General features: G+C 45.1%; 2 non-coding genes across 2 annotated transcripts; both read left to right on the top strand.

Annotated features, from left to right (window-relative positions):
- The first annotated feature begins 172 nt into the window (after nucleotides 1-172).
- trnav-cac (transfer RNA valine (anticodon CAC)) lies at nucleotides 173-245 on the top strand. Its single transcript has one exon. It is a non-coding gene; the product is annotated as a tRNA-Val (tRNA).
- Nucleotides 246-3,526: 3,281 nt separating this feature from the next.
- On the top strand, nucleotides 3,527-3,599 carry trnav-cac (transfer RNA valine (anticodon CAC)). The gene has a single exon. It is a non-coding gene; the product is annotated as a tRNA-Val (tRNA).
- The last annotated feature ends 22,170 nt before the right edge of the window (nucleotides 3,600-25,769 follow it).

The following is a 25,769-nucleotide window of genomic DNA, read 5'->3' as shown; positions in this document are numbered from 1 at the left end:
ATCGACGACATCTTTGTCTATATTTTGTCATCAATTTAACGTGTCTTTTTTTTTACGTTTTCAAGATGTCAATTACGCTGGACAACAACGAGCTATTGGAAACAGAAAGGTGAAACGGATTCAGCTTTCAGTGCTGCACGCCACGGAGCCGCCGGACGGCCGGCTGTGGCTTGTTTCTGTAGTGTAGTGGTCATCACGTTCGCCTCACACGCGAAAGGTCCCCAGTTCGAAACTGGGCAGAAACTGCTTTGTTCTTCAACTGCAGCCTTTTACATGGACAAAAGCTGAGCTTTCTTGCATGCTTTCACATCTGCAAACCTGCCTTCGAATTTGCTTGAACAAATCTGCTCTCGTAGTGAAATGTTATGCAATTCCATTTAATTACAGTGCAAAGCGTTGTTAACTTTTTCTCCAACCTGGTTCTGATTACATGCCACTCTCTTTGAGAGTGTATTTACCGCCTTCTGATCCTTCCACGAAAAGCAGTACCGCATTTGCATTCCATGTGCAGGCGGCTCGGTTCACAGACAGGAAAGATGCAGATGCTCTGGTGTCACAGCGCACCACGAATTCCTGAACTTGTCTGTCTGTCAAATGTACCCCAAGGTAGTCTCAGAAAGACCTCATTTGGAAGCTGTCAATCGTTATTCAACGTGCGAGAATTGGCACCAGATGTCTTGAATCAGATGTTCTGGAGCAATTCGCACGTTAGTGGCTCATTCAATCAACAATAGCAATTAAAGAAATTACACTCTCAGAGGAACCTTTCGACTTGCGCATTCATAGCGTCTCTAGTATTAAGGTCCGCCCCGAGATCAAAGTCATGTTGGAACTGAAACGGAGGAATCGACAGAGAGGCTATAGAATGACATCGCTTCCATTTGGTTTTCTTCAAATCACTGACGAGCAGGAAAATGTAAACGGGGAGAGCGAGTGGAGAAGTGAGGCAGTTGCAGCTCTGGTGAAATTCCTTCTTTGTGATTCACTCAGCAACCAGAGACGTGAAGGTGACGCAGGCGTGAAAGCTCTTCACATCGAGAACAAAAAGCACTCAAGGGAGCCTCTTCCGGAGTGGGGGTGGGGTGAGGTAATTACCTTTTGACTTCTGTCACTATGTTCAGAAACTGGCTTTTAGATTGAGGTGAACAGAAACTGCATTTCTAAAAAGCACCACCGAATTTAGCAAAATTTATTGAGTCGCTTCTCCTCGATTCCCACACAGGTTTCCAACTCAGTTGGTATCCATGTGGCTCATGTCCAGGAGTGTACATCTCAGCAGCAAATTGCACGGTTAAGGTAAAAGGCAAGGAAAGTGGCATCTCGAACTGGCTCCGAGGTCAGAGCATTCTCACAATGTGATCTGTCGTTCTCGGATTGTAATGCTACCTCCGGTTTTAGGGTGGAGAACATTCTTTGGGACTCTTATTCTGAAAAAAAAAAACAGACACAGTGACTGAAACTATGCTGCACGGTATGATGTGGAACACGGCCTGCTCAGGTTTGTGCATTTTCACTGTAGTCCGGTGTGTTTCGTATTCCGTGTAAACGTGAAAGTCGTCCTGTTTCGAGCAATGGGTGAAATCATTTAGCAAAGCAAGAATGGAAATTCCCGTAATGTCAAGCAGCTCATGGTTATTTTACCAAATCATAAGCGAACCCATATTCTCACGCACTGACAGATACATTTGTAGCTGAAAAGAGTCTGAGAAGATAGACTCAGCTTACCATTGATTTTTGTCTGGATTGATGGGCTATCAATATCTGCTGCGAAATTGACATTGTAGCCGGGCACATCCCAGCAGCTGTGCGAGTCCGAGAGGAATCATGGAACCCCATTTCATGTGACTTTGCATCTGTTGTTATGCAGGAGCACAATTTGAAATACAAGAAAATGAGGCGGCGCGGCCGGCTTGTAGTTTGGCCGAGCGGTCTGAGGCGCTGGATCCAGGTTCCAGTCTCGAAAGGGGCGTGGGTTCGAATCCCACCAGTGCCATTTCTGCTGATCCACTCCAACGCTGCAGCTTGTTAAAATGCTGTTTCGGTGCCCACTGTATATTGATGTTGAAAACAAAAGTAAAATGGGTTTGCTTCCCAGGGAATTAACTGTGGTGTGGGATACTGCCAAGTATTTCAAAATGTCTCTACTGTCATGATCGTGTTCGCCTCCCGCGCGGAAAATCCCAAACAGTTCTGCCGTCCCAGGCAAGTTGAGCTTTTACTGGAACCGAATGGAGACTGTTATTTCATCGCTGTTGTGAAACGAAGTCCTACGGTGACTCTACTCGTTGTTATTGGGTTTCTAGCTAATGGGAAAATCGTTCCAATGAATTTCGATGTCATACCTTATTGAATTTCTCCCACTTCCTTCATTTCCGACTTGGGAACATCGGAAGGGAAAGGTAATCTAATCGAGACTGTGATTGGTGAAATTCACTTTTTACGGCCAATTCTTATTATGTTCTTTCTTTCTCTCATTTCAGCATTGTCTGGAAAGCGGTGGTGCACTAAGGCTGCAGTATGTTTGAAAGAGTCGTTTGGAAATGCCCTGTTGTTAGTTGTGAGATTACTTTATGACTCATGCCCTCAGACTGTATCACATTTAGCATTCATGCATCTCTGTGTCTGAAAATGCATGAGGTATGCCAGTTTTGTTTGTGTTCCGTGTTAAATGCTTTCTGTTTTGCGATTCGCTCAATACATTTCGATTTAACAGGGTTTCTGAGGTAACTTTCAGCAGCAAAAATCCTCAGCTGAGGATCTGGGAAAATTTCACAGAATATGGTCAGTCGGAGCTAAACTAAGGAAGGCGTTCGTTTCTGCAGTGTTTCACAATACTACCTTTCCCGTGAGCAGTCGAACAGACTAAATGATTGTGCCACAGACTGCGATGGCAAGCTCCGCTAAAAAGTAATCCTTTAAAGCCGATGGAAGCAACACGACGTTATTGGGGTACACCGTGGAAAAAGATACTTCGGTGGACCTCGTCCATGCTCACCACATAGCCAAAATTAAACAAGTCGCGTTCCCCAGCATTTGGCCGCAATCCCTCTAAACGCTTCCTATCAAGAAACTCAACCGATTACCTTTGCAATTTTCTGAGTGTAATAGCCTTCTCCACTTCCTCTGGTGATCATTCCAAACACGCACAACCTTCTTTGTGAGAAATGTGCCTCAGGTCCTTTGTCACTTTCAGCACACTCACCTTAAAGCTATGCTGTCGAGTTTTCAACTCACACCAACTTGGGTAAAACACGTAAATACTCAGTTTACCACCCTTCCATAAGGTCATGTCGCAGCTGTTACGCTGCAAGGAAAGTCGTCCCAGCCTATTCCACCTCGCCCTACGGTACAAACATCGACGACATCTTTGTCTATATTTTGTCATCAATTTAACGTGTCTTTTTTTTTACGTTTTCAAGATGTCAATTACGCTGGACAACAACGAGCTATTGGAAACAGAAAGGTGAAACGGATTCAGCTTTCAGTGCTGCACGCCACGGAGCCGCCGGACGGCCGGCTGTGGCTTGTTTCTGTAGTGTAGTGGTCATCACGTTCGCCTCACACGCGAAAGGTCCCCAGTTCGAAACTGGGCAGAAACTGCTTTGTTCTTCAACTGCAGCCTTTTACATGGACAAAAGCTGAGCTTTCTTGCATGCTTTCACATCTGCAAACCTGCCTTCGAATTTGCTTGAACAAATCTGCTCTCGTAGTGAAATGTTATGCAATTCCATTTAATTACAGTGCAAAGCGTTGTTAACTTTTTCTCCAACCTGGTTCTGATTACATGCCACTCTCTTTGAGAGTGTATTTACCGCCTTCTGATCCTTCCACGAAAAGCAGTACCGCATTTGCATTCCATGTGCAGGCGGCTCGGTTCACAGACAGGAAAGATGCAGATGCTCTGGTGTCACAGCGCACCACGAATTCCTGAACTTGTCTGTCTGTCAAATGTACCCCAAGGTAGTCTCAGAAAGACCTCATTTGGAAGCTGTCAATCGTTATTCAACGTGCGAGAATTGGCACCAGATGTCTTGAATCAGATGTTCTGGAGCAATTCGCACGTTAGTGGCTCATTCAATCAACAATAGCAATTAAAGAAATTACACTCTCAGAGGAACCTTTCGACTTGCGCATTCATAGCGTCTCTAGTATTAAGGTCCGCCCCGAGATCAAAGTCATGTTGGAACTGAAACGGAGGAATCGACAGAGAGGCTATAGAATGACATCGCTTCCATTTGGTTTTCTTCAAATCACTGACGAGCAGGAAAATGTAAACGGGGAGAGCGAGTGGAGAAGTGAGGCAGTTGCAGCTCTGGTGAAATTCCTTCTTTGTGATTCACTCAGCAACCAGAGACGTGAAGGTGACGCAGGCGTGAAAGCTCTTCACATCGAGAACAAAAAGCACTCAAGGGCAGTTCGCGCCTCTTCCGGAGTGGGGGTGGGGTGAGGTAATTACCTTTTGACTTCTGTCACTATGTTCAGAACCTGGCTTTTAGATTGAGGTGAACAGAAACTGCATTTCTAAAAAGCACCACCGAATTTAGCAAAATTTATTGAGTCGCTTCTCCTCGATTCCCACACAGGTTTCCAACTCAGTTGGTATCCATGTGGCTCATGTCCAGGAGTGAACATCTCAGCAGCAAATTGCACGGTTAAGGTAAAAGGCAAGGAAAGTGGCATCTCGAACTGGCTCCGAGGTCAGAGCATTCTCACAATGTGATCTGTCGTTCTCGGATTGTAATGCTACCTCCGGTTTTAGGGTGGAGAACATTCTTTGGGACTCTTATTCTGAAAAAAAAAAACAGACACAGTGACTGAAACTATGCTGCACGGTATGATGTGGAACACGGCCTGCTCAGGTTTGTGCATGTTCACTGTAGTCCGGTGTGTTTCGTATTCCGTGTAAACGTGAAAGTCGTCCTGTTTCGAGCAATGGGTGAAATCATTTAGCAAAGCAAGAATGGAAATTCCCGTAATGTCAAGCAGCTCATGGTTATTTTACCAAATCATAAGCGAACCCATATTCTCACGCACTGACAGATACATTTGTAGCTGAAAAGAGTCTGAGAAGATAGACTCAGCTTACCATTGATTTTTGTCTGGATTGATGGGCTATCAATATCTGCTGCGAAATTGACATTGTAGCCGGGCACATCCCAGCAGCTGTGCGAGTCCGAGAGGAATCATGGAACCCCATTTCATGTGACTTTGCATCTGTTGTTATGCAGGAGCACAATTTGAAATACAAGAAAATGAGGCGGTGCGGCCGGCTTGTAGTTTGGCCGAGCGGTCTAAGGCGCTGGATCCAGGTTCCAGTCTCGAAAGGGGCGTGGGTTCGAATCCCACCAGTGCCATTTCTGCTGATCCACTCCAACGCTGCAGCTTGTTAAAATGCTGTTTCGGTGCCCACTGTATATTGATGTTGAAAACAAAAGTAAAATGGGTTTGCTTCCCAGGGAATTAACTGTGGTGTGGGATACTGCCAAGTATTTCAAAATGTCTCTACTGTCATGATCGTGTTCGCCTCCCGCGCGGAAAATCCCAAACAGTTCTGCCGTCCCAGGCAAGTTGAGCTTTTACTGGAACCGAATGGAGACTGTTATTTCATCGCTGTTGTGAAACGAAGTCCTACGGTGACTCTACTCGTTGTTATTGGGTTTCTAGCTAATGGGAAAATCGTTCCAATGAATTTCGATGTCATACCTTATTGAATTTCTCCCACTTCCTTCATTTCCGACTTGGGAACATCGGAAGGGAAAGGTAATCTAATCGAGACTGTGATTGGTGAAATTCACTTTTTACGGCCAATTCTTATTATGTTCTTTCTTTCTCTCATTTCAGCATTGTCTGGAAAGCGGTGGTGCACTAAGGCTGCAGTATGTTTGAAAGAGTCGTTTGGAAATGCCCTGTTGTTAGTTGTGAGATTACTTTATGACTCATGCCCTCAGACTGTATCACATTTAGCATTCATGCATCTCTGTGTCTGAAAATGCATGAGGTATGCCAGTTTTGTTTGTGTTCCGTGTTAAATGCTTTCTGTTTTGCGATTCGCTCAATACATTTCGATTTAACAGGGTTTCTGAGGTAACTTTCAGCAGCAAAAATCCTCAGCTGAGGATCTGGGAAAATTTCACAGAATATGGTCAGTCGGAGCTAAACTAAGGAAGGCGTTCGTTTCTGCAGTGTTTCACAATACTACCTTTCCCGTGAGCAGTCGAACAGACTAAATGATTGTGCCACAGACTGCGATGGCAAGCTCCGCTAAAAAGTAATCCTTTAAAGCCGGTGGAAGCAACACGACGTTATTGGGGTACACCGTGGAAAAAGATACTTCGGTGGACCTCGTCCATGCTCACCACATAGCCAAAATTAAACAAGTCGCGTTCCCCAGCATTTGGCCGCAATCCCTCTAAACGCTTCCTATCAAGAAACTCAACCGATTACCTTTGCAATTTTCTGAGTGTAATAGCCTTCTCCACTTCCTCTGGTGATCATTCCAAACACGCACAACCTTCTTTGTGAGAAATGTGCCTCAGGTCCTTTGTCACTTTCAGCACACTCACCTTAAAGCTATGCTGTCGAGTTTTCAACTCACACCAACTTGGGTAAAACACGTAAATACTCAGTTTACCACCCTTCCATAAGGTCATGTCGCAGCTGTTACGCTGCAAGGAAAGTCGTCCCAGCCTATTCCACCTCGCCCTACGGTACAAACATCGACGACATCTTTGTCTATATTTTGTCATCAATTTAACGTGTCTTTTTTTTTACGTTTTCAAGATGTCAATTACGCTGGACAACAACGAGCTATTGGAAACAGAAAGGTGAAACGGATTCAGCTTTCAGTGCTGCACGCCACGGAGCCGCCGCACGGCCGGCTGTGGCTTGTTTCTGTAGTGTAGTGGTCATCACGTTCGCCTCACACGCGAAAAGTCCCCAGTTCGAAACTGGGCAGAAACTGCTTTGTTCTTCAACTGCAGCCTTTTACATGGACAAGAGCTGAGCTTTCTTGCATGCTTTCACATCTGCAAACCTGCCTTCGAATTTGCTTGAACAAATCTGCTCTCGTAGTGAAATGTTATGCAATTCCATTTAATTACAGTGCAAAGCGTTGTTAACTTTTTCTCCAACCTGGTTCTGATTACATGCCACTCTGTTTGAGAGTGTATTTACCGCCTTCTGATCCTTCCACGAAAAGCAGTACCGCATTTGCATTCCTTGTGCAGGCGGCTCGGTTCACAGACAGGAAAGATGCAGATGCTCTGGTGTCACAGCGCACCACGAATTCCTGAACTTGTCTGTCTGTCAAATGTACCCCAAGGTAGTCTCAGAAAGACCTCATTTGGAAGCTGTCAATCGTTATTCAACGTGCGAGAATTGGCACCAGATGTCTTGAATCAGATGTTCTGGAGCAATTCGCACGTTAGTGGCTCATTCAATCAACAATAGCAATTAAAGAAATTACACTCTCAGAGGAACCTTTCGACTTGCGCATTCATAGCGTCTCTAGTATTAAGGTCCGCCCCGAGATCTAAGTCATGTTGGAACTGAAACGGAGGAATCGACAGAGAGGCTATAGAATGACATCGCTTCCATTTGGTTTTCTTCAAATCACTGACGAGCAGGAAAATGTAAACGGGGAGGGCGAGTGGAGAAGTGAGGCAGTTGCAGCTCTGGTGAAATTCCTTCTTTGTGATTCACTCAGCAACCAGAGACGTGAAGGTGACTCAGGCGTGAAAGCTCTTCACATCGAGAACAAAAAGCACTCAAGGGCAGTTAGCGCCTCTTCCGGAGTGGGGGTGGGGTGAGGTAATTACCTTTTGACTTCTGTCACTATGTTCAGAAACTGGCTTTTAGATTGAGGTGAACAGAAACTGCATTTCTAAAAAGCACCACCGAATTTAGCAAAATTTATTGAGTCGCTTCTCCTCGATTCCCACACAGGTTTCCAACTCAGTTGGTATCCATGTGGCTCATGTCCAGGAGTGAACATCTCAGCAGCAAATTGCACGGTTAAGGTAAAAGGCAAGGAAAGTGGCATCTCGAACTGGCTCCGAGGTCAGAGCATTCTCACAATGTGATCTGTCGTTCTCGGATTGTAATGCTACCTCCGGTTTTTGGGTGGAGAACATTCTTTGGGACTCTTATTCTGAAAAAAAAAAAACAGACACAGTGACTGAAACTATGCTGCACGGTATGATGTGGAACACGGCTTGCTCAGGTTTGTGCATTTTCACTGTAGTCCGGTGTGTTTCGTATTCCGTGTAAACGTGAAAGTCGTCCTGTTTCGAGCAATGGGTGAAATCATTTAGCAAAGCAAGAATGGAAATTCCCGTAATGTCAAGCAGCTCATGGTTATTTTACCAAATCATAAGCGAACCCATATTCTCACGCACTGACAGATACATTTGTAGCTGAAAAGAGTCTGAGAAGATAGACTCAGCTTACCATTGATTTTTGTCTGGATTGATGGGCTATCAATATCTGCTGCGAAATTGACATTGTAGCCGGGCACATCCCAGCAGCTGTGCGAGTCCGAGAGGAATCATGGAACCCCATTTCATGTGACTTTGCATCTGTTGTTATGCAGGAGCACAATTTGAAATACAAGAAAATGAGGCGGCGCGGCCGGCTTGTAGTTTGGCCGAGCGGTCTAAGGCGCTGGATCCAGGTTCCAGTCTCGAAAGGGGCGTGGGTTCGAATCCCACCAGTGCCATTTCTGCTGATCCACTCCAACGCTGCAGCTTGTTAAAATGCTGTTTCGGTGCCCACTGTATATTGATGTTGAAAACAAAAGTAAAATGGGTTTGCTTCCCAGGGAATTAACTGTGGTGTGGGATACTGCCAAGTATTTCAAAATGTCTCTACTGTCATGATCGTGTTCGCCTCCCGCGCGGAAAATCCCAAACAGTTCTGCCGTCCCAGGCAAGTTGAGCTTTTACTGGAACCGAATGGAGACTGTTATTTCATCGCTGTTGTGAAACGAAGTCCTACGGTGACTCTACCCGTTGTTATTGGGTTTCTAGCTAATGGGAAAATCGTTCCAATGAATTTCGATGTCATACCTTATTGAATTTCTCCCACTTCCTTCATTTCCGACTTGGGAACATCGGAAGGGAAAGGTAATCTAATCGAGACTGTGATTGGTGAAATTCACTTTTTACGGCCAATTCTTATTATGTTCTTTCTTTCTCTCATTTCAGCATTGTCTGGAAAGCGGTGGTGCACTAAGGCTGCAGTATGTTTGAAAGAGTCGTTTGGAAATGCCCTGTTGTTAGTTGTGAGATTACTTTATGACTCATGCCCTCAGACTGTATCACATTTAGCATTCATGCATCTCTGTGTCTGAAAATGCATGAGGTATGCCAGTTTTGTTTGTGTTCCGTGTTAAATGATTTCTGTTTTGCGATTCGCTCAATACATTTCGATTTAACAGGGTTTCTGAGGTAACTTTCAGCAGCAAAAATCCTCAGCTGAGGATCTGGGAAAATTTCACAGAATATGGTCAGTCGGAGCTAAACTAAGGAAGGCGTTCGTTTCTGCAGTGTTTCACAATACTACCTTTCCCGTGAGCAGTCGAACAGACTAAATGATTGTGCCACAGACTGCGATGGCAAGCTCCGCTAAAAAGTAATCCTTTAAAGCCGGTGGAAGCAACACGACGTTATTGGGGTACACCGTGGAAAAAGATACTTCGGTGGACCTCGTCCATGCTCACCACATAGCCAAAATTAAACAAGTCGCGTTCCCCAGCATTTGGCCGCAATCCCTCTAAACGCTTCCTATCAAGAAACTCAACCGATTACCTTTGCAATTTTCTGAGTGTAATAGCCTTCTCCACTTCCTCTGGTGATCATTCCAAACACGCACAACCTTCTTTGTGAGAAATGTGCCTCAGGTCCTTTGTCACTTTCAGCACACTCACCTTAAAGCTATGCTGTCGAGTTTTCAACTCACACCAACTTGGGTAAAACACGTAAATACTCAGTTTACCACCCTTCCATAAGGTCATGTCGCAGCTGTTACGCTGCAAGGAAAGTCGTCCCAGCCTATTCCACCTCGCCCTACGGTACAAACATCGACGACATCTTTGTCTATATTTTGTCATCAATTTAACGTGTCTTTTTTTTTACGTTTTCAAGATGTCAATTACGCTGGACAACAACGAGCTATTGGAAACAGAAAGGTGAAACGGATTCAGCTTTCAGTGCTGCACGCCACGGAGCCGCTGGACGGCCGGCTGTGGCTTGTTTCTGTAGTGTAGTGGTCATCACGTTCGCCTCACACGCGAAAAGTCCCCAGTTCGAAACTGGGCAGAAACTGCTTTGTTCTTCAACTGCAGCCTTTTACATGGACAAGAGCTGAGCTTTCTTGCATGCTTTCACATCTGCAAACCTGCCTTCGAATTTGCTTGAACAAATCTGCTCTCGTAGTGAAATGTTATGCAATTCCATTTAATTACAGTGCAAAGCGTTGTTAACTTTTTCTCCAACCTGGTTCTGATTACATGCCACTCTGTTTGAGAGTGTATTTACCGCCTTCTGATCCTTCCACGAAAAGCAGTACCGCATTTGCATTCCTTGTGCAGGCGGCTCGGTTCACAGACAGGAAAGATGCAGATGCTCTGGTGTCACAGCGCACCACGAATTCCTGAACTTGTCTGTCTGTCAAATGTACCCCAAGGTAGTCTCAGAAAGACCTCATTTGGAAGCTGTCAATCGTTATTCAACGTGCGAGAATTGGCACCAGATGTCTTGAATCAGATGTTCTGGAGCAATTCGCACGTTAGTGGCTCATTCAATCAACAATAGCAATTAAAGAAATTACACTCTCAGAGGAACCTTTCGACTTGCGCATTCATAGCGTCTCTAGTATTAAGGTCCGCCCCGAGATCTAAGTCATGTTGGAACTGAAACGGAGGAATCGACAGAGAGGCTATAGAATGACATCGCTTCCATTTGGTTTTCTTCAAATCACTGACGAGCAGGAAAATGTAAACGGGGAGGGCGAGTGGAGAAGTGAGGCAGTTGCAGCTCTGGTGAAATTCCTTCTTTGTGATTCACTCAGCAACCAGAGACGTGAAGGTGACTCAGGCGTGAAAGCTCTTCACATCGAGAACAAAAAGCACTCAAGGGCAGTTAGCGCCTCTTCCGGAGTGGGGGTGGGGTGAGGTAATTACCTTTTGACTTCTGTCACTATGTTCAGAAACTGGCTTTTAGATTGAGGTGAACAGAAACTGCATTTCTAAAAAGCACCACCGAATTTAGCAAAATTTATTGAGTCGCTTCTCCTCGATTCCCACACAGGTTTCCAACTCAGTTGGTATCCATGTGGCTCATGTCCAGGAGTGAACATCTCAGCAGCAAATTGCACGGTTAAGGTAAAAGGCAAGGAAAGTGGCATCTCGAACTGGCTCCGAGGTCAGAGCATTCTCACAATGTGATCTGTCGTTCTCGGATTGTAATGCTACCTCCGGTTTTAGGGTGGAGAACATTCTTTGGGACTCTTATTCTGAAAAAAAAAACAGACACAGTGACTGAAACTATGCTGCACGGTATGATGTGGAACACGGCCTGCTCAGGTTTGTGCATTTTCACTGTAGTCCGGTGTGTTTCGTATTCCGTGTAAACGTGAAAGTCGTCCTGTTTCGAGCAATGGGTGAAATCATTTAGCAAAGCAAGAATGGAAATTCCCGTAATGTCAAGCAGCTCATGGTTATTTTACCAAATCATAAGCGAACCCATATTCTCACGCACTGACAGATACATTTGTAGCTGAAAAGAGTCTGAGAAGATAGACTCAGCTTACCATTGATTTTTGTCTGGATTGATGGGCTATCAATATCTGCTGCGAAATTGACATTGTAGCCGGGCACATCCCAGCAGCTGTGCGAGTCCGAGAGGAATCATGGAACCCCATTTCATGTGACTTTGCATCTGTTGTTATGCAGGAGCACAATTTGAAATACAAGAAAATGAGGCGGCGCGGCCGGCTTGTAGTTTGGCCGAGCGGTCTAAGGCGCTGGATCCAGGTTCCAGTCTCGAAAGGGGCGTGTGTTCGAATCCCACCAGTGCCATTTCTGCTGATCCACTCCAACGCTGCAGCTTGTTAAAATGCTGTTTCGGTGCCCACTGTATATTGATGTTGAAAACAAAAGTAAAATGGGTTTGCTTCCCAGGGAATTAACTGTGGTGTGGGATACTGCCAAGTATTTCAAAATGTCTCTACTGTCATGATCGTGTTCGCCTCCCGCGCGGAAAATCCCAAACATTTCTGCCGTCCCAGGCAAGTTGAGCTTTTACTGGAACCGAATGGAGACTGTTATTTCATTGTGAAACGAAGTCCTACGGTGACTCTACTCGTTGTTATTGGGTTTCGAGCTAATGGGAAAATCGTTCCAATGAATTTCGATGTCATACCTTATTGAATTTCTCCCACTTCCTTCATTTCCGACTTGGGAACATCGGAAGGGAAAGGTAATCTAATCGAGACTGTGATTGGTGCAATTCACTTTTTACGGCCAATTCTTATTATGTTCTTTCTTTCTCTCATTTCAGCATTGTCTGGAAAGCGGTGGTGCACTAAGGCTGCAGTATGTTTGAAAGAGTCGTTTGGAAATGCCCTGTTGTTAGTTGTGAGATTACTTTATGACTCATGCCCTCAGACTGTATCACATTTAGCATTCATGCATCTCTGTGTCTGAAAATGCATGAGGTATGCCAGTTTTGTTTGTGTTCCGTGTTAAATGCTTTCTGTTTTGCGATTCGCTCAATACATTTCGATTTAACAGGGTTTCTGAGGTAACTTTCAGCAGCAAAAATCCTCAGCTGAGGATCTGGGAAAATTTCACAGAATATGGTCAGTCGGAGCTAAACTAAGGAAGGCGTTCGTTTCTGCAGTGTTTCACAATACTACCTTTCCCGTGAGCAGTCGAACAGACTAAATGATTGTGCCACAGACTGCGATGGCAAGCTCCGCTAAAAAGTAATCCTTTTAAGCCGGTGGAAGCAACACGACGTTATTGGGGTACACCGTGGAAAAAGATACTTCGGTGGACCTCGTCCATGCTCACCACATAGCCAAAATTAAACAAGTCGCGTTCCCCAGCATTTGGCCGCAATCCCTCTAAACGCTTCCTATCAAGAAACTCAACCGATTACCTTTGCAATTTTCTGAGTGTAATAGCCTTCTCCACTTCCTCTGGTGATCATTCCAAACACGCACAACCTTCTTTGTGAGAAATGTGCCTCAGGTCCTTTGTCACTTTCAGCACACTCACCTTAAAGCTATGCTGTCGAGTTTTCAACTCACACCAACTTGGGTAAAACACGTAAATACTCAGTTTACCACCCTTCCATAAGGTCATGTCGCAGCTGTTACGCTGCAAGGAAAGTCGTCCCAGCCTATTCCACCTCGCCCTACGGTACAAACATCGACGACATCTTTGTCTATATTTTGTCATCAATTTAACGTGTCTTTTTTTTTACGTTTTCAAGATGTCAATTACGCTGGACAACAACGAGCTATTGGAAACAGAAAGGTGAAACGGATTCAGCTTTCAGTGCTGCACGCCACGGAGCCGCCGGACGGCCGGTTGTGGCTTGTTTCTGTAGTGTAGTGGTCATCACGTTCGCCTCACACGCGGAAGGTCCCCAGTTCGAAACTGGGCAGAAACTGCTTTGTTCTTCAACTGCAGCCTTTTACATGGACAAGAGCTGAGCTTTCTTGCATGCTTTCACATCTGCAAACCTGCCTTCGAATTTGCTTGAACAAATCTGCTCTCGTAGTGAAATGTTATGCAATTCCATTTAATTACAGTGCAAAGCGTTGTTAACTTTTTCTCCAACCTGGTTCTGATTACATGCCACTCTGTTTGAGAGTGTATTTACCGCCTTCTGATCCTTCCACGAAAAGCAGTACCGCATTTGCATTCCTTGTGCAGGCGGCTCGGTTCACAGACAAGAAAGATGCAGATGCTCTGGTGTCACAGCGCACCACGAATTCCTGAACTTGTCTGTCTGTCAAATGTACCCCAAGGTAGTCTCAGAAAGACCTCATTTGGAAGCTGTCAATCGTTATTCAACGTGCGAGAATTGGCACCAGATGTCTTGAATCAGATGTTCTGGAGCAATTCGCACGTTAGTGGCTCATTCAATCAACAATAGCAATTAAAGAAATTACACTCTCAGAGGAACCTTTCGACTTGCGCATTCATAGCGTCTCTAGTATTAAGGTCCGCCCCGAGATCTAAGTCATGTTGGAACTGAAACGGAGGAATCGACAGAGAGGCTATAGAATGACATCGCTTCCATTTGGTTTTCTTCAAATCACTGACGAGCAGGAAAATGTAAACGGGGAGGGCGAGTGGAGAAGTGAGGCAGTTGCAGCTCTGGTGAAATTCCTTCTTTGTGATTCACTCAGCAACCAGAGACGTGAAGGTGACTCAGGCGTGAAAGCTCTTCACATCGAGAACAAAAAGCACTCAAGGGCAGTTAGCGCCTCTTCCGGAGTGGGGGTGGGGTGAGGTAATTACCTTTTGACTTCTGTCACTATGTTCAGAAACTGGCTTTTAGATTGAGGTGAACAGAAACTGCATTTCTAAAAAGCACCACTGAATTTAGCAAAATTTATTGAGTCGCTTCTCCTCGATTCCCACACAGGTTTCCAACTCAGTTGGTATCCATGTGGCTCATGTCCAGGAGTGAACATCTCAGCAGCAAATTGCACGGTTAAGGTAAAAGGCAAGGAAAGTGGCATCTCGAACTGGCTCCGAGGTCAGAGCATTCTCACAATGTGATCTGTCGTTCTCGGATTGTAATGCTACCTCCGGTTTTAGGGTGGAGAACATTCTTTGGGACTCTTATTCTGAAAAAAAAACAGACACAGTGACTGAAACTATGCTGCACGGTATGATGTGGAACACGGCCTGCTCAGGTTTGTGCATTTTCACTGTAGTCCGGTGTGTTTCGTATTCCGTGTAAACGTGAAAGTCGTCCTGTTTCGAGCAATGGGTGAAATCATTTAGCAAAGCAAGAATGGAAATTCCCGTAATGTCAAGCAGCTCATGGTTATTTTACCAAATCATAAGCGAACCCATATTCTCACGCACTGACAGATACATTTGTAGCTGAAAAGAGTCTGAGAAGATAGACTCAGCTTACCATTGATTTTTGTCTGGATTGATGGGCTATCAATATCTGCTGCGAAATTGACATTGTAGCCGGGCACATCCCAGCAGCTGTGCGAGTCCGAGAGGAATCATGGAACCCCATTTCATGTGACTTTGCATCTGTTGTTATGCAAGAGCACAATTTGAAATACAAGAAAATGAGGCGGCGCGGCCGGCTTGTAGTTTGGCCGAGCGGTCTAAGGCGCTGGATCCAGGTTCCAGTCTCGAAAGGGGCGTGGGTTCGAATCCCACCAGTGCCATTTCTGCTGATCCACTCCAACGCTGCAGCTTGTTAAAATGCTGTTTCGGTGCCCACTGTATATTGATGTTGAAAACAAAAGTAAAATGGGTTTGCTTCCCAGGGAATTAACTGTGGTGTGGGATACTGCCAAGTATTTCAAAATGTCTCTACTGTCATGATCGTGTTCGCCTCCCGCGCGGAAAATCCCAAACATTTCTGCCGTCCCAGGCGAGTTGAGCTTTTACTGGAACCGAATGGAGACTGTTATTTCATCGCTGTTGTGAAACGAAGTCCTACGGTGACTCTACTCGTTGTTATTGGGTTTCTAGCTAATGGGAAAATCGTTCCAATGAATTTCGATGTCATACCTTATTGAATTTCTCCCACTTCCTTCATTTCCGACTTGGGAACATCGGAAGGGAAAGGTAATCTAATCGAGACTGTGATTGGTGAAATTCACTTTTTACGGCCAATTCTTATTATGTTCTTTCTTTCTCTCATTTCAGCATTGTCTGGAAAGCGGTGGTGCACTAAGGCTGCAGTATGTTTGAAAGAGTCGTTTGGAAATGCCCTGTTGTTAGTTGTGAGATTACTTTATGACTCATGCCCTCAGACTGTATCACATTTAGCATTCATGCATCTCTGTGTCTGAAAATGCATGAGGTATGCCAGTTTTGTTTGTGTTCCGTGTTAAATGCTTTCTGTTTTGCGATTCGCTCAATACATTTCGATTTAACAGGGTTTCTGAGGTAACTTTCAGCAGCAAAAATCCTCAGCTGAGGATCTGGGAAAATTTCACAGAATATGGTCAGTCGGAGCTAAACTAAGGAAGGCGTTCGTTTCTGCAGTGTTTCACAATACTACATTTCCCGTGAGCAGTCGAACAGACTAAATGATTGTGCCACAGACTGCGATGGCAAGCTCCGCTAAAAAGTAATCCTGTAAAGCCGGTGGAAGCAACACGACGTTATTGGGGTACACCGTGGAAAAAGATACTTCGGTGGACCTCGTCCATGCTCACCACATAGCCAAAATTAAACAAGTCGCGTTCCCCAGCATTTGGCCGCAATCCCTCTAAACGCTTCCTATCAAGAAACTCAACCGATTACCTTTGCAATTTTCTGAGTGTAATAGCCTTCTCCACTTCCTCTGGTGATCATTCCAAACACGCACAACCTTCTTTGTGAGAAATGTGCCTCAGGTCCTTTGTCACTTTCAGCACACTCACCTTAAAGCTATGCTGTCGAGTTTTCAACTCACACCAACTTGGGTAAAACACGTAAATACTCAGTTTACCACCCTTCCATAAGGTCATGTCGCAGCTGTTACGCTGCAAGGAAAGTCGTCCCAGCCTATTCCACCTCGCCCTACGGTACAAACATCGACGACATCTTTGTCTATATTTTGTCATCAATTTAACGTGTCTTTTTTTTTACGTTTTCAAGATGTCAATTACGCTGGACAACAACGAGCTATTGGAAACAGAAAGGTGAAACGGATTCAGCTTTCAGTGCTGCACGCCACGGAGCCGCCGCACGGCCGGCTGTGGCTTGTTTCTGTAGTGTAGTGGTCATCACGTTCGCCTCACACGCGGAAGGTCCCCAGTTCGAAACTGGGCAGAAACTGCTTTGTTCTTCAACTGCAGCCTTTTACATGGACAAGAGCTGAGCTTTCTTGCATGCTTTCACATCTGCAAACCTGCCTTCGAATTTGCTTGAACAAATCTGCTCTCGTAGTGAAATGTTATGCAATTCCATTTAATTACAGTGCAAAGCGTTGTTAACTTTTTCTCCAACCTGGTTCTGATTACATGCCACTCTGTTTGAGAGTGTATTTACCGCCTTCTGATCCTTCCACGAAAAGCAGTACCGCATTTGCATTCCTTGTGCAGGCGGCTCGGTTCACAGACAGGAAAGATGCAGATGCTCTGGTGTCACAGCGCACCACGAATTCCTGAACTTGTCTGTCTGTCAAATGTACCCCAAGGTAGTCTCAGAAAGACCTCATTTGGAAGCTGTCAATCGTTATTCAACGTGCGAGAATTGGCACCAGATGTCTTGAATCAGATGTTCTGGAGCAATTCGCACGTTAGTGGCTCATTCAATCAACAATAGCAATTAAAGAAATTACACTCTCAGAGGAACCTTTCGACTTGCGCATTCATAGCGTCTCTAGTATTAAGGTCCGCCCCGAGATCTAAGTCATGTTGGAACTGAAACGGAGGAATCGACAGAGAGGCTATAGAATGACATCGCTTCCATTTGGTTTTCTTCAAATCACTGACGAGCAGGAAAATGTAAACGGGGAGGGCGAGTGGAGAAGTGAGGCAGTTGCAGCTCTGGTGAAATTCCTTCTTTGTGATTCACTCAGCAACCAGAGACGTGAAGGTGACTCAGGCGTGAAAGCTCTTCACATCGAGAACAAAAAGCACTCAAGGGCAGTTAGCGCCTCTTCCGGAGTGGGGGTGGGGTGAGGTAATTACCTTTTGACTTCTGTCACTATGTTCAGAAACTGGCTTTTAGATTGAGGTGAACAGAAACTGCATTTCTAAAAAGCACCACCGAATTTAGCAAAATTTATTGAGTCGCTTCTCCTCGATTCCCACACAGGTTTCCAACTCAGTTGGTATCCATGTGGCTCATGTCCAGGAGTGAACATCTCAGCAGCAAATTGCACGGTTAAGGTAAAAGGCAAGGAAAGTGGCATCTCGAACTGGCTCCGAGGTCAGAGCATTCTCACAATGTGATCTGTCGTTCTCGGATTGTAATGCTACCTCCGGTTTTTGGGTGGAGAACATTCTTTGGGACTCTTATTCTGAAAAAAAAAAACAGACACAGTGACTGAAACTATGCTGCACGGTATGATGTGGAACACGGCTTGCTCAGGTTTGTGCATTTTCACTGTAGTCCGGTGTGTTTCGTATTCCGTGTAAACGTGAAAGTCGTCCTGTTTCGAGCAATGGGTGAAATCATTTAGCAAAGCAAGAATGGAAATTCCCGTAATGTCAAGCAGCTCATGGTTATTTTACCAAATCATAAGCGAACCCATATTCTCACGCACTGACAGATACATTTGTAGCTGAAAAGAGTCTGAGAAGATAGACTCAGCTTACCATTGATTTTTGTCTGGATTGATGGGCTATCAATATCTGCTGCGAAATTGACATTGTAGCCGGGCACATCCCAGCAGCTGTGCGAGTCCGAGAGGAATCATGGAACCCCATTTCATGTGACTTTGCATCTGTTGTTATGCAGGAGCACAATTTGAAATACAAGAAAATGAGGCGGCGCGGCCGGCTTGTAGTTTGGCCGAGCGGTCTAAGGCGCTGGATCCAGGTTCCAGTCTCGAAAGGGGCGTGGGTTCGAATCCCACCAGTGCCATTTCTGCTGATCCACTCCAACGCTGCAGCTTGTTAAAATGCTGTTTCGGTGCCCACTGTATATTGATGTTGAAAACAAAAGTAAAATGGGTTTGCTTCCCAGGGAATTAACTGTGGTGTGGGATACTGCCAAGTATTTCAAAATGTCTCTACTGTCATGATCGTGTTCGCCTCCCGCGCGGAAAATCCCAAACAGTTCTGCCGTCCCAGGCAAGTTGAGCTTTTACTGGAACCGAATGGAGACTGTTATTTCATCGCTGTTGTGAAACGAAGTCCTACGGTGACTCTACTCGTTGTTATTGGGTTTCTAGCTAATGGGAAAATCGTTCCAATGAATTTCGATGTCATACCTTATTGAATTTCTCCCACTTCCTTCATTTCCGACTTGGGAACATCGGAAGGGAAAGGTAATCTAATCGAGACTGTGATTGGTGAAATTCACTTTTTACGGCCAATTCTTATTATGTTCTTTCTTTCTCTCATTTCAGCATTGTCTGGAAAGCGGTGGTGCACTAAGGCTGCAGTATGTTTGAAAGAGTCGTTTGGAAATGCCCTGTTGTTAGTTGTGAGATTACTTTATGACTCATGCCCTCAGACTGTATCACATTTAGCATTCATGCATCTCTGTGTCTGAAAATGCATGAGGTATGCCAGTTTTGTTTGTGTTCCGTGTTAAATGATTTCTGTTTTGCGATTCGCTCAATACATTTCGATTTAACAGGGTTTCTGAGGTAACTTTCAGCAGCAAAAATCCTCAGCTGAGGATCTGGGAAAATTTCACAGAATATGGTCAGTCGGAGCTAAACTAAGGAAGGCGTTCGTTTCTGCAGTGTTTCACAATACTACCTTTCCCGTGAGCAGTCGAACAGACTAAATGATTGTGCCACAGACTGCGATGGCAAGCTCCGCTAAAAAGTAATCCTTTAAAGCCGGTGGAAGCAACACGACGTTATTGGGGTACACCGTGGAAAAAGATACTTCGGTGGACCTCATCCATGCTCACCACATAGCCAAAATTAAACAAGTCGCGTTCCCCAGCATTTGGCCGCAATCCCTCTAAACGCTTCCTATCAAGAAACTCAACCGATTACCTTTGCAATTTTCTGAGTGTAATAGCCTTCTCCACTTCCTCTGGTGATCATTCCAAACACGCACAACCTTCTTTGTGAGAAATGTGCCTCAGGTCCTTTGTCACTTTCAGCACACTCACCTTAAAGCTATGCTGTCGAGTTTTCAACTCACACCAACTTGGGTAAAACACGTAAATACTCAGTTTACCACCCTTCCATAAGGTCATGTCGCAGCTGTTACGCTGCAAGGAAAGTCGTCCCAGCCTATTCCACCTCGCCCTACGGTACAAACATCGACGACATCTTTGTCTATATTTTGTCATCAATTTAACGTGTCTTTTTTTTTACGTTTTCAAGATGTCAATTACGCTGGACAACAACGAGCTATTGGAAACAGAAAGGTGAAACGGATTCAGCTTTCAGTGCTGCACGCCACGGAGCCGCCGCACGGGCGGCTGTGGCTTGTTTCTGTAGTGTAGTGGTCATCACGTTCGCCTCACACGCGAAAAGTCCCCAGTTCGAAACTGGGCAGAAACTGCTTTGTTCTTCAACTGCAGCCTTTTACATGGACAAGAGCTGAGCTTTCTTGCATGCTTTCACATCTGCAAACCTGCCTTCGAATTTGCTTGAACAAATCTGCTCTCGTAGTGAAATGTTATGCAATTCCATTTAATTACAGTGCAAAGCGTTGTTAACTTTTTCTCCAACCTGGTTCTGATTACATGCCACTCTGTTTGAGAGTGTATTTACCGCCTTCTGATCCTTCCACGAAAAGCAGTACCGCATTTGCATTCCTTGTGCAGGCGGCTCGGTTCACAGACAGGAAAGATGCAGATGCTCTGGTGTCACAGCGCACCACGAATTCCTGAACTTGTCTGTCTGTCAAATGTACCCCAAGGTAGTCTCAGAAAGACCTCATTTGGAAGCTGTCAATCGTTATTCAACGTGCGAGAATTGGCACCAGATGTCTTGAATCAGATGTTCTGGAGCAATTCGCACGTTAGTGGCTCATTCAATCAACAATAGCAATTAAAGAAATTACACTCTCAGAGGAACCTTTCGACTTGCGCATTCATAGCGTCTCTAGTATTAAGGTCCGCCCCGAGATCTAAGTCATGTTGGAACTGAAACGGAGGAATCGACAGAGAGGCTATAGAATGACATCGCTTCCATTTGGTTTTCTTCAAATCACTGACGAGCAGGAAAATGTAAACGGGGAGGGCGAGTGGAGAAGTGAGGCAGTTGCAGCTCTGGTGAAATTCCTTCTTTGTGATTCACTCAGCAACCAGAGACGTGAAGGTGACTCAGGCGTGAAAGCTCTTCACATCGAGAACAAAAAGCACTCAAGGGCAGTTAGCGCCTCTTCCGGAGTGGGGGTGGGGTGAGGTAATTACCTTTTGACTTCTGTCACTATGTTCAGAAACTGGCTTTTAGATTGAGGTGAACAGAAACTGCATTTCTAAAAAACACCACCGAATTTAGCAAAATTTATTGAGTCGCTTCTCCTCGATTCCCACACAGGTTTCCAACTCAGTTGGTATCCATGTGACTCATGTCCAGGAGTGAACATCTCAGCAGCAAATTGCACGGTTAAGGTAAAAGGCAAGGAAAGTGGCATCTCGAACTGGCTCCGAGGTCAGAGCATTCTCACAATGTGATCTGTCGTTCTCGGATTGTAATGCTACCTCCGGTTTTAGGGTGGAGAACATTCTTTGGGACTCTTATTCTGAAAAAAAAACAGACACAGTGACTGAAACTATACTGCACGGTATGATGTGGAACACGGCCTGCTCAGGTTTGTGCATGTTCACTGTAGTCCGGTGTGTTTCGTATTCCGTGTAAACGTGAAAGTCGTCCTGTTTCGAGCAATGGGTGAAATCATTTAGCAAAGCAAGAATGGAAATTCCCGTAATGTCAAGCAGCTCATGGTTATTTTACCAAATCATAAGCGAACCCATATTCTCACGCACTGACAGATACATTTGTAGCTGAAAAGAGTCTGAGAAGATAGACTCAGCTTACCATTGATTTTTGTCTGGATTGATGGGCTATCAATATCTGCTGCGAAATTGACATTGTAGCCGGGCACATCCCAGCAGCTGTGCGAGTCCGAGAGGAATCATGGAACCCCATTTCATGTGACTTTGCATCTGTTGTTATGCAGGAGCACAATTTGAAATACAAGAAAATGAGGCGGCGCGGCCGGCTTGTAGTTTGGCCGAGCGGTCTAAGGCGCTGGATCCAGGTTCCAGTCTCGAAAGGGGCGTGGGTTCGAATCCCACCAGTGCCATTTCTGCTGATCCACTCCAACGCTGCAGCTTGTTAAAATGCTGTTTCGGTGCCCACTGTATATTGATGTTGAAAACAAAAGTAAAATGGGTTTGCTTCCCAGGGAATTAACTGTGGTGTGGGATACTGCCAAGTATTTCAAAATGTCTCTACTGTCATGATCGTGTTCGCCTCCCGCGCGGAAAATCCCAAACAGTTCTGCCGTCCCAGGCAAGTTGAGCTTTTACTGGAACCGAATGGAGACTGTTATTTCATCGCTGTTGTGAAACGAAGTCCTACGGTGACTCTACTCGTTGTTATTGGGTTTCTAGCTAATGGGAAAATCGTTCCAATGAATTTCGATGTCATACCTTATTGAATTTCTCCCACTTCCTTCATTTCCGACTTGGGAACATCGGAAGGGAAAGGTAATCTAATCGAGACTGTGATTGGTGAAATTCACTTTTTACGGCCAATTCTTATTATGTTCTTTCTTTCTCTCATTTCAGCATTGTCTGGAAAGCGGTGGTGCACTAAGGCTGCAGTATGTTTGAAAGAGTCGTTTGGAAATGCCCTGTTGTTAGTTGTGAGATTACTTTATGACTCATGCCCTCAGACTGTATCACATTTAGCATTCATGCATCTCTGTGTCTGAAAATGCATGAGGTATGCCAGTTTTGTTTGTGTTCCGTGTTAAATGCTTTCTGTTTTGCGATTCGCTCAATACATTTCGATTTAACAGGGTTTCTGAGGTAACTTTCAGCAGCAAAAATCCTCAGCTGAGGATCTGGGAAAATTTCACAGAATATGGTCAGTCGGAGCTAAACTAAGGAAGGCGTTCGTTTCTGCAGTGTTTCACAATACTACCTTTCCCGTGAGCAGTCGAACAGACTAAATGATTGTGCCACAGACTGCGATGGCAAGCTCCGCTAAAAAGTAATCCTTTAAAGCCGGTGGAAGCAACACGACGTTATTGGGGTACACCGTGGAAAAAGATACTTCGGTGGACCTCATCCATGCTCACCACATAGCCAAAATTAAACAAGTCGCGTTCCCCAGCATTTGGCCGCAATCCCTCTAAACGCTTCCTATCAAGAAACTCAACCGATTACCTTTGCAATTTTCTGAGTGTAATAGCCTTCTCCACTTCCTCTGGTGATCATTCCAAACACGCACAACCTTCTTTGTGAGAAATGTGCCTCAGGTCCTTTGTCACTTTCAGCACACTCACCTTAAAGCTATGCTGTCGAGTTTTCAACTCACACCAACTTGGGTAAAACACGTAAATACTCAGTTTACCACCCTTCCATAAGGTCATGTCGCAGCTGTTACGCTGCAAGGAAAGTCGTCCCAGCCTATTCCACCTCGCCCTACGGTACAAACATCGACGACATCTTTGTCTATATTTTGTCATCAATTTAACGTGTCTTTTTTTTTACGTTTTCAAGATGTCAATTACGCTGGACAACAACGAGCTATTGGAAACAGAAAGGTGAAACGGATTCAGCTTTCAGTGCTGCACGCCACGGAGCCGCCGCACGGCCGGCTGTGGCTTGTTTCTGTAGTGTAGTGGTCATCACGTTCGCCTCACACGCGAAAAGTCCCCAGTTCGAAACTGGGCAGAAACTGCTTTGTTCTTCAACTGCAGCCTTTTACATGGACAAGAGCTGAGCTTTCTTGCATGCTTTCACATCTGCAAACCTGCCTTCGAATTTGCTTGAACAAATCTGCTCTCGTAGTGAAATGTTATGCAATTCCATTTAATTACAGTGCAAAGCGTTGTTAACTTTTTCTCCAACCTGGTTCTGATTACATGCCACTCTGTTTGAGAGTGTATTTACCGCCTTCTGATCCTTCCACGAAAAGCAGTACCGCATTTGCATTCCTTGTGCAGGCGGCTCGGTTCACAGACAGGAAAGATGCAGATGCTCTGGTGTCACAGCGCACCACGAATTCCTGAACTTGTCTGTCTGTCAAATGTACCCCAAGGTAGTCTCAGAAAGACCTCATTTGGAAGCTGTCAATCGTTATTCAACGTGCGAGAATTGGCACCAGATGTCTTGAATCAGATGTTCTGGAGCAATTCGCACGTTAGTGGCTCATTCAATCAACAATAGCAATTAAAGAAATTACACTCTCAGAGGAACCTTTCGACTTGCGCATTCATAGCGTCTCTAGTATTAAGGTCCGCCCCGAGATCTAAGTCATGTTGGAACTGAAACGGAGGAATCGACAGAGAGGCTATAGAATGACATCGCTTCCATTTGGTTTTCTTCAAATCACTGACGAGCAGGAAAATGTAAACGGGGAGGGCGAGTGGAGAAGTGAGGCAGTTGCAGCTCTGGTGAAATTCCTTCTTTGTGATTCACTCAGCAACCAGAGACGTGAAGGTGACTCAGGCGTGAAAGCTCTTCACATCGAGAACAAAAAGCACTCAAGGGCAGTTAGCGCCTCTTCCGGAGTGGGGGTGGGGTGAGGTAATTACCTTTTGACTTCTGTCACTATGTTCAGAAACTGGCTTTTAGATTGAGGTGAACAGAAACTGCATTTCTAAAAAACACCACCGAATTTAGCAAAATTTATTGAGTCGCTTCTCCTCGATTCCCACACAGGTTTCCAACTCAGTTGGTATCCATGTGACTCATGTCCAGGAGTGAACATCTCAGCAGCAAATTGCACGGTTAAGGTAAAAGGCAAGGAAAGTGGCATCTCGAACTGGCTCCGAGGTCAGAGCATTCTCACAATGTGATCTGTCGTTCTCGGATTGTAATGCTACCTCCGGTTTTAGGGTGGAGAACATTCTTTGGGACTCTTATTCTGAAAAAAAAACAGACACAGTGACTGAAACTATACTGCACGGTATGATGTGGAACACGGCCTGCTCAGGTTTGTGCATGTTCACTGTAGTCCGGTGTGTTTCGTATTCCGTGTAAACGTGAAAGTCGTCCTGTTTCGAGCAATGGGTGAAATCATTTAGCAAAGCAAGAATGGAAATTCCCGTAATGTCAAGCAGCTCATGGTTATTTTACCAAATCATAAGCGAACCCATATTCTCACGCACTGACAGATACATTTGTAGCTGAAAAGAGTCTGAGAAGATAGACTCAGCTTACCATTGATTTTTGTCTGGATTGATGGGCTATCAATATCTGCTGCGAAATTGACATTGTAGCCGGGCACATCCCAGCAGCTGTGCGAGTCCGAGAGGAATCATGGAACCCCATTTCATGTGACTTTGCATCTGTTGTTATGCAGGAGCACAATTTGAAATACAAGAAAATGAGGCGGCGCGGCCGGCTTGTAGTTTGGCCGAGCGGTCTAAGGCGCTGGATCCAGGTTCCAGTCTCGAAAGGGGCGTGGGTTCGAATCCCACCAGTGCCATTTCTGCTGATCCACTCCAACGCTGCAGCTTGTTAAAATGCTGTTTCGGTGCCCACTGTATATTGATGTTGAAAACAAAAGTAAAATGGGTTTGCTTCCCAGGGAATTAACTGTGGTGTGGGATACTGCCAAGTATTTCAAAATGTCTCTACTGTCATGATCGTGTTCGCCTCCCGCGCGGAAAATCCCAAACAGTTCTGCCGTCCCAGGCAAGTTGAGCTTTTACTGGAACCGAATGGAGACTGTTATTTCATCGCTGTT

Source organism: Chiloscyllium plagiosum, unplaced genomic scaffold (assembly GCF_037043375.1).
Source record: "Chiloscyllium plagiosum isolate Xiang-an unplaced genomic scaffold, Cpla_swu_hap1 HiC_scaffold_42, whole genome shotgun sequence".
Lineage (NCBI taxonomy): Eukaryota > Metazoa > Chordata > Chondrichthyes > Orectolobiformes > Hemiscylliidae > Chiloscyllium > Chiloscyllium plagiosum.
This window is presented reverse-complemented; position numbering and strand designations above follow the sequence as displayed.